The following is a 7,896-nucleotide window of genomic DNA, read 5'->3' on the forward strand; positions in this document are numbered from 1 at the left end:
CTGCAGATGAATAGTCAGCAGAGGGTGTAAGGTAATGTGTTGACGCAGTGCAGATCCTGGGCATTCATCTTATTCTTCTCTACCTGGGGAGGTCTGCTCCAGATCCTGATATTTTGCTATGTGGCACTTAGCTGCAAATGGGTTGGCCAGGCAGAAACCTCTGCCTGGCGGAAACCCAAATATAAAAAGAACCTCCTTTACCACCTATAAATCCTGGTAAAGGTGGACCACATATACTGGAAAAACAATATTATAACAATAACCATTTTCCATTACAACCATTTTGTGCCTGGCAAAGATTTCCTTGAGTTTGTGCATTATGAACGTAGCTGTATAGTCCAGGTGTAGCAACAGTTTGCCATGGCCATCCATTGTTGATTGTCTTTTTCAATTCCCTATGTTAACTTGGAAGATTCCTTTGAGCTTTAGACCCCAGGAACCTGACCTAATTAATGACTCTAATTTAGTATGCTTCACTGACCCTGGATGGGTTTTCGTCGAAGGTTGGTAAGCTGTAGTGTGAAAGTTTGATTATCTTATTCACATCTTATTGGTCATACACTCAGCCTTCCTGTGCATGATTTTTCAAACATGTTTGTATTGTAGGTGTTATTCCCTTGGGTCAATAAATACATCCTCCCTGTCCACACTGTCGCTGGGTTAACTAAAGCTGGGCATACACTGTGCGATTTTTTTTTTTTTTTTTGTCACGTTATTTAGCTCCTGCTCAAACTGTACAATTGAATCGCAGGGGTTAGAAGTTCGTCGGTCACAATGCATGCTCTGATGCGACCTGAGTGCTCACACTGTGCGTCCATAACATGAAGGTTATAACACAATATCTGTCTCTTGCTCTTCCTCTCTGTCTTTCACTCACACAGACACACACACCACCATCAACTTTGTTAAATTGCTAATGAAAAACATTGACCAGGCAGCTGCAGTTGAGCAGCAACCTCTGTCTCTTTTCATGGTCATGCTACTCCATCTTTTCACTTCCGTTTCTGTGTTTGCGCGTGCGCAGTGTAAGAGTTGGGGTTAATACCCCACGAGGGGTGACAGGATTTCAAACTGGTTTGATTTTCTTGCGACCATATGATTGCTGATTGGGAGCTGGTCGTGAGGTGTTAATCACTTCTCATAACCCCATGTATACTACATGATGCACGACACACGATTAAGGCGAAACTGGGGCCGATCCCCAAAACAGTCGCACGACTGAAAAATCATCTCAAAATGGAAAAAATCGCACAGTGTATGCCCAGCTTAACCAGACTGCTTCCTTTGATTCATGAACTGTCTATATCTTCAGACTATGGCAGCTATTGATTGTTTTGAGCTGTGCTTGTGCTATTTTGTAAGACCTAGCAATATCTATTGCTTTGCCCAGTATTAAATCAGAACTGGCACTTAGCAACTTCTGACAAACACCATACAATCCCTTATCATCTCATTACTGTTAGCATAGTTGCAGTCCTAAGTCTGTCACAAACTGTTCAAAAGGTTTGCTGTCTCCCTGTACCTTTTAAATCTCATTTTATATCATGTAAATATGACATTAGACTTTGTCATTACAAATACATGAGGATTAAATTGTTAAAATTTTCATTTTTTCAAACGTTTTCTAAGTTCTGTTAAAGAGAGCAAGGAATTTCTAATGCAGCTTTTATTAGCTTATATTATTTTACTTTGCACACAGAAACACAAAAACAGCTATGGTTAAACATTAAAAGCTCCCTTTATGTTAACAGTCTATTGTGTATCTTTCTTTTTTAGGGACATTAGGGACAAAGGACCCCCTGGTGATCCTCTAATCACATGAGCACATTGATTAGAGGATCACCAGGGGGTCCTTTGTCCCTCTTTGGGGGGATACTCCCACTGGGTTTAAATCTGGGACTCTCGGCCATTTGACCTTAGAACTGAAGAAGCTTCTCGGATGAGAGGTGAAACGTCTTCAAGCAACTCAAAGAAGTCCAGACGCTTTTCTCTGCAAATTCCTTTGACTACGATGACCTGGATGACTGAGAACCTTCACAGACAATATAGCATGTCCTGACTGCGGGGTTTTGGAAACAAATTCAAACGTACAGCTCTGCTATCACTTCCAACATAAATGAAGACAGAAAACTAAACAGCAGTGACGTTTGTAGGGTTACTGAAGTTTGGCTAGCTGGTATATAATGATGTGCTACGTGACCGCTAGCGACACAGCTATGTTAGCATAATATAAACAAGCTAACTTTTTTTCCACTCGATAAAAGTTAACGTGAGTGTTCTCGGTGGTCAGGAACAAATGTAATCGCATGGCAGGATGCTGTAAAAGGACTAAACTTCAGCCAGGAGAACAAGTGAGATAATCCATCCACAATACGAGGTTAGTCATTCATATACTGCTGCATGGTCTGTGCTGTAGTTACATCGTAAGGTTTTAAAAACTGAGCTTAAATAAATGATTAGCGGTAATAAAAGCCGAGGGAGGTCAACAGTGATCACTGACTGTTTTTAGGAGCTTTTTGAGATTAAATAGAAGAAAATACAAAACATTAAACATGTTAACAACACAAAAGCCATATTAAACGCAGACTGCTTTAGGCCCGGAAGTAGGATTCGTCACGTCATCACTGAACAACCGGATTATTGTAGGGTCTTTATCTCAAAATATATAGTGCCTTGAGGCAACTACTGTTGTGATTTGGAGCTATATAAATAAAACTGAATTGAAATTGATTTGAACTGACGAGAGTCCAAGGCAGAGTGAAGTATCCCCACAGCATAATATTCCCACTACCATGTTTCACTGAACACTATTAGCAACATCTCTATGGCCAAAGAACTCTTTGCATAAAAAGCATAATCTTTCTCCAGGTTGTCCTCAGGATACTTCAGTCAGGCTTGAATGTGTCTTTTCTGCAGAAGTGTTGATTTTCCTTAGTCTACAACCTCACAGTCTATTCCTGTGTAGGCTTCTAGTCATTCTTTTTGGGGATTTTTTTTTTTGTAGAATTCCCAACTTGACTAAGTCATTAACTAGTATCTTGTCAGCTCTGGGGTCTTTCCAGAGTCTTCCTACCTCAGTCAGCTTATCCTGTACTATGCAGCTCTGTTTGCATTTCTTGATACTTCTTCACCAGTTATTAAAACTTGGAAACAATATAATAACTTTTAAAAAGGAATACTTCATTGATTTTATGCCAAATGTAACAGGATGCAAACTTTCCAAAACGGTCAGCTTTTGTCTGGACAGTCCACAAAAAATATTTGGCTCGTTTAGATGCTTTTTAGAGCGGGTTGTTCCAGAGCACTCTGGGCCTCAGACTGGGGCAAAGGTTCATTTTCCAATAACCCTAAGCACACAGCCAAGATTTAAAAAAAGGAGTAGCTTCAGTTCCTGTGAATACCCTGAGTGGCCAGCAGGAGCCCAGACTTGAAGCCAACTGAAAGTCTCTGGAGGGATTTGAAAATGGCTGTGTTCCCCATTCAAACTGATGGAGCCTGAGAGGTTCTGCAAAGCTTGTAGCATCTTACTCAAAACACTTGCGGTATCTTCAAACTATTTAGCAAAAGCTGTGAACACTTAAGAAGAACTTCCCACAACCTTTTTACTTTGTTAGTTAGTTTGTTATGGGGTATTGTGAATGGGATTTTGGAGGTGACAATGATTTTGTATCCATTTTGGAATAAGGCTATAACATGACAAACGCGAAGTGCTTTGAATATTTTGCAGATGCGCAGTACTTTGTGTAAATTAGAAGATAATCCTCAGTTCTGACTTGATTCTACAGGTTCTGAACACTACAAAGTTAAAGCACATCATTGCACAGCAGATGTTTGTGCTGTTGCTGAATAAAAGTCAGTTTTTACAAACTGAAGTTTTTTTTCACTGAAATTGATGTTCTTGAAACTTTTTAATAAAGTTTATAAATCTAATATTAATAAATGTAATAATCTGTTAAATTTTGACAAAAACTTTTTTAAAATTTCTGGAAGTGTCCATGTATAGTATTTTATTCACTGGAACAGGATAACATAATTTTTTTTAAACACACATAAAGGGGTATCCAGGTAAGGGCACAGCATATACCAACCACAACAGTCTAGTAGGAACAGTAACCGTATTATATAAATGAACAATACTGTCAAACAGAGCATCCAATTTTTTATTTTTTTTTAAAAAGATACTGTTAATATTTCACCTACTCCTCTAAAGCACAATATTTCAGTCCAGCTAACAGACCAGATTTTGGGTTAGATCACCAGCTCACTGCCCTCATCATTTCTGCTGATGCTGTGGGAGTCAGCTGGTCCTGGCAGCAAGTCAATAAAATGACGCTGATTTGTGGGTCAACCTAAGTCATTATGGTCTTGTGTGGCAGGCTAAACATTTAGCACATAAAAGGGAAAACAGTACAATATCACTTTCCATTCAAATTTTTGAACGTAAAACCCATCCATCCATCCGCTTCCGCTTATCCTTTTCAGGGTCGCGGGGGGCGCTGGAGCCTATCCCAGCTGTCATAGGGCGAGAGGCGGGGTACACCCTGGACAGGTCGCCAGTCTGTCGCAGGGCTAACACACAGGGACAGACAACCATTCACACTCACATTCACACCTAGTGATAATTTGGATTATCCAATTAACCTATCCCCACAAGCTGCATGTCTTTGGACGGTGGAACGTAAAACATTTTACAAATTACTAAGACACAAAATAAAGGAACACCATCCCATTGTGGCTATACTACTCAAATGAAAAGAAGAAGTGGTGGATATAGTTTTAGAAGGATCTTGGAAAAGTAAGGATAACTTTGCTGCTGCTAATATTCAAATTTTGTTCTATATAAACTTAAGTTGAAGATTTATATCCAATCTGCCCAAGGGCAGCAGATATATTTAAATATTATATATAATTATTATTATTTTTTAATATAATATTTTATGTAAGACCTGCATTACATTTTTGAAGTTCTGAGTGCTTGTTCCTTATTACCAGTGATCTACAGCAGGCGTGACTATAAATCTTCATCTCTAACAGTCAAGGGACGACTCTGGCCAGGGTCATAATAAGCTATCCTTTGATTTACCTTCCTTTCACAGACCTGATTCTGTTTATTCTCTCCATTCAGAGATTGAGCGAATCTATTACCCAGTTCACATAAACGCAAAGGCGCCTGGCTGGCTGACACTTCACCTCTGCAGCGGAAACTTGTCCTAGAGTCAGGCTCTGTGCTATTATAGTTTCTGAGAGGTACAGTGGAGAACCACCTCTAAGTGTAAATCACGTTTTGACATGGTGCTCCATTAAAGCTTTTCTAAAGCTTGAGTCAAAAACAGATATTTTAAAGTGTAAAATAGAATTGTAAAAATACAGTATTGTTCTTTGTGATTATGGCTCTTAAGACATGGGTGAAAATTGTGAGTATTAATAACTTTTACACATCTGCTCATTTTATTCTGTCTTTCTCTTTCTCTCATCAAAATGCTGTTTTTGTTTTAAATCTCATCTTGGTTGTTTTTTAGGTTTATTTTTAACCAAGCATGGCTTGGAATAGCTCTCATCCTGAAATGGAAATTTGGGATCTTTGCTCCATTAGTGTCACCTCCAGAGGGGATAGGTGACTCATGTAACCTCAACAAACCAAAAGAAGAGAGAAAGAAAGGGATTGAGTGAAAGAAGGCACTGGAAACGTGAACCAAACAACATAAATACAAACTTGTGCCAACACTTGTCCATATTCAAACATCAAGCTCTATATGTAAACCTTTGATCCTACTTTTTTCTTTCCTTCTTCATTATGTAATTGTTGTTCCTGGAGTGACGAAAAGCACATGGCCTTTGCTTACATGTTCCTATTATAAAGCAATAACTTCCAAGCTGGGCAAGCTCAATCTAAATCTAGCTGAAGAGCAGGGCCATTAATCAAACTGTTACACCCGAAAGGATCTGCACCCGCTAGAGGGAGGGAGAGATAGAGAGCAAATATATTCTTCTGTAAACACATATGACTGTTTCCAGTGTTTATCCAATCAAGAGTTAGAAAGTAGCATGTCTCCAAACACTGTAGAAACAGATCTGTCGATTTGTAACAGATGATTGCTTGAAATGCCAAAAGCAACCATTTAGTTAGAACCAAAATAAAAACTTGCTACATTTTTAAAACTGCAGTCAATGATTTTTCACCACTAAGGGGCAGTAAAAATAATCTGATAAGTAGAATATGTTGAGTTATCACCTTTTAAATGTCTTAACACTGCCATGTTAACAAAGAGCCAGTTTACATATCCAGCAAACTTGAAACAAGAACAGAAAAATACACATTTTAGGCAAATTCTTAAGCCACAGAAACCGAGACAGAAATTTCTTTGTAGTTTTTCTGAGACTTGGGAGAATGGAAACCACTTACCACATACCAGAACTGTCAAGTTGCTGAATGTAGTTAATGTAAAATTACTAGACTTAACAAACTTATCAGCTTTGTTCTTAAGTGTTTATTGGTGTACATGACAAAGGCTGTTGTCCTGGTCTAAAAGAGGCACAAAAAAATAACATCATGCAGATTTTACTCCGTAAATAAAGATGCTTAACATGCATTGTTTACTGGATGCTTGCAAGATAACCAACTTTCTCTAAATGATAGTCTCTAGCTTTGCTAACTTTGCTACCTTGTAGTTCAGAGCAACAGCAGGCAAGAGCGGAAAGAGCCACAAGATGTTTACAATCCTGTAATGTTGTGCAAACCTGAGAGGAGGCAATTTTACAACAAGATGCGCAACATTTTGGATGGTGTATTAATTCATCTGTTGTAAAATATATATATATATACATATATATATATATATAAATTAATGTTACAAGTGGTTCCGTCTCTCTCATCTTGTGGTTGCGGCATTGTGCATTAGTTAATGAAGCAAATTCAAATGAAGCTCTCAATCTTTTGAACAGCTCAGTTGGATACTAATCATCACTTCAGAAGTTTAAAATGTTTCCACTTTGCCTTGTTTGCCACTATTCATAATATAGCTCCACCATACACAAATCTAAGCTCAGCACTAACCACCCCAATGTTCTACATTTAAACCTCTAAAGAGCATCAAAGACCTCAGCAGATAAGCATTAATGTCTTGTGTAGTAAAACCAAAGCAAAAAGGCCTCTTGAGATATTTTCCCCACTAAGTAGGCCAAATTGCTGAATGAGGAGCAGGAGCAGAGGAGAGAAGACAGAGGCCTTATATAGTCAGAAGAAACTCATACTTGACTTTAAGAACTCAGCACACTTGTGATGTTAACCCCAGTGATAAGTTATTAGAACTAATGAGTTATTTTAGTGGCTAAGAGGGGAAAATGTGGAATAAAATAAGATGTTTGGTGTTTATGTGTGCTAAGTTATATAAGATAGAAAGAATGCGACCTTGAAATGGTGAAAAAGAAACCAAAAGCATAGGGGACAGAGGATGGAGAATACAAAAATAAAACCAACCGGTAAGCCAGTCAAATTCTCCACTTCCCTTCAGATTCTCCATTTCCAATCATAGCAGTCCACTCTTTAAAGAAGGGGAAGGGGGTCAAAGGTGAGGATTTCCTGGCTGTCTTTCAAGCTTGGTCCCCTAGTCCCTGGACTCAGTTCAGATTCATCCCACAAGTCCCACGACCTTGTTGGAAGTGGTGCCGTACGATGCAGGACTGTGGGATTTGCACAGACCTTTTTTTTCAAGGGACAGCATGTGTTTGTTAATGTTAGCTTCTGTGGGCGGCTACGGTAACACATGAAAAATCATCCAAGAGGAGGGGCTGTCAAAGTGTGAGAGCCGACAGACTCAGCCTGGCACTCTACTAAAGCCACACTACTAGAGGATAAACAGTTGGAACAAGAAAGAAAGAAAGAAAGAAAGAAAGAAA

The 7,896-nt window shown here is 38.9% G+C and overlaps 1 protein-coding gene across 1 annotated transcript in view; it reads right to left on the reverse strand.

The window, feature by feature from the left end:
- The window catches only part of pde5ab (phosphodiesterase 5A, cGMP-specific, b), a 111,031-nt gene extending 103,372 nt beyond the window's left edge, over positions 1-7,659 (reverse strand). The window contains exon 1 of the mRNA XM_039609283.1: positions 7,478-7,659. The gene's annotated coding sequence lies outside the window, so the exon portion shown is untranslated. The remainder of the gene's footprint in view (positions 1-7,477) is intronic.
- Between the last annotated feature and the right edge of the window lie 237 nt (positions 7,660-7,896).

The sequence above is a fragment of the Oreochromis aureus genome, linkage group 3, assembly GCF_013358895.1.
Source record: "Oreochromis aureus strain Israel breed Guangdong linkage group 3, ZZ_aureus, whole genome shotgun sequence".
Classification (NCBI taxonomy): Eukaryota; Metazoa; Chordata; class Actinopteri; order Cichliformes; family Cichlidae; genus Oreochromis; species Oreochromis aureus.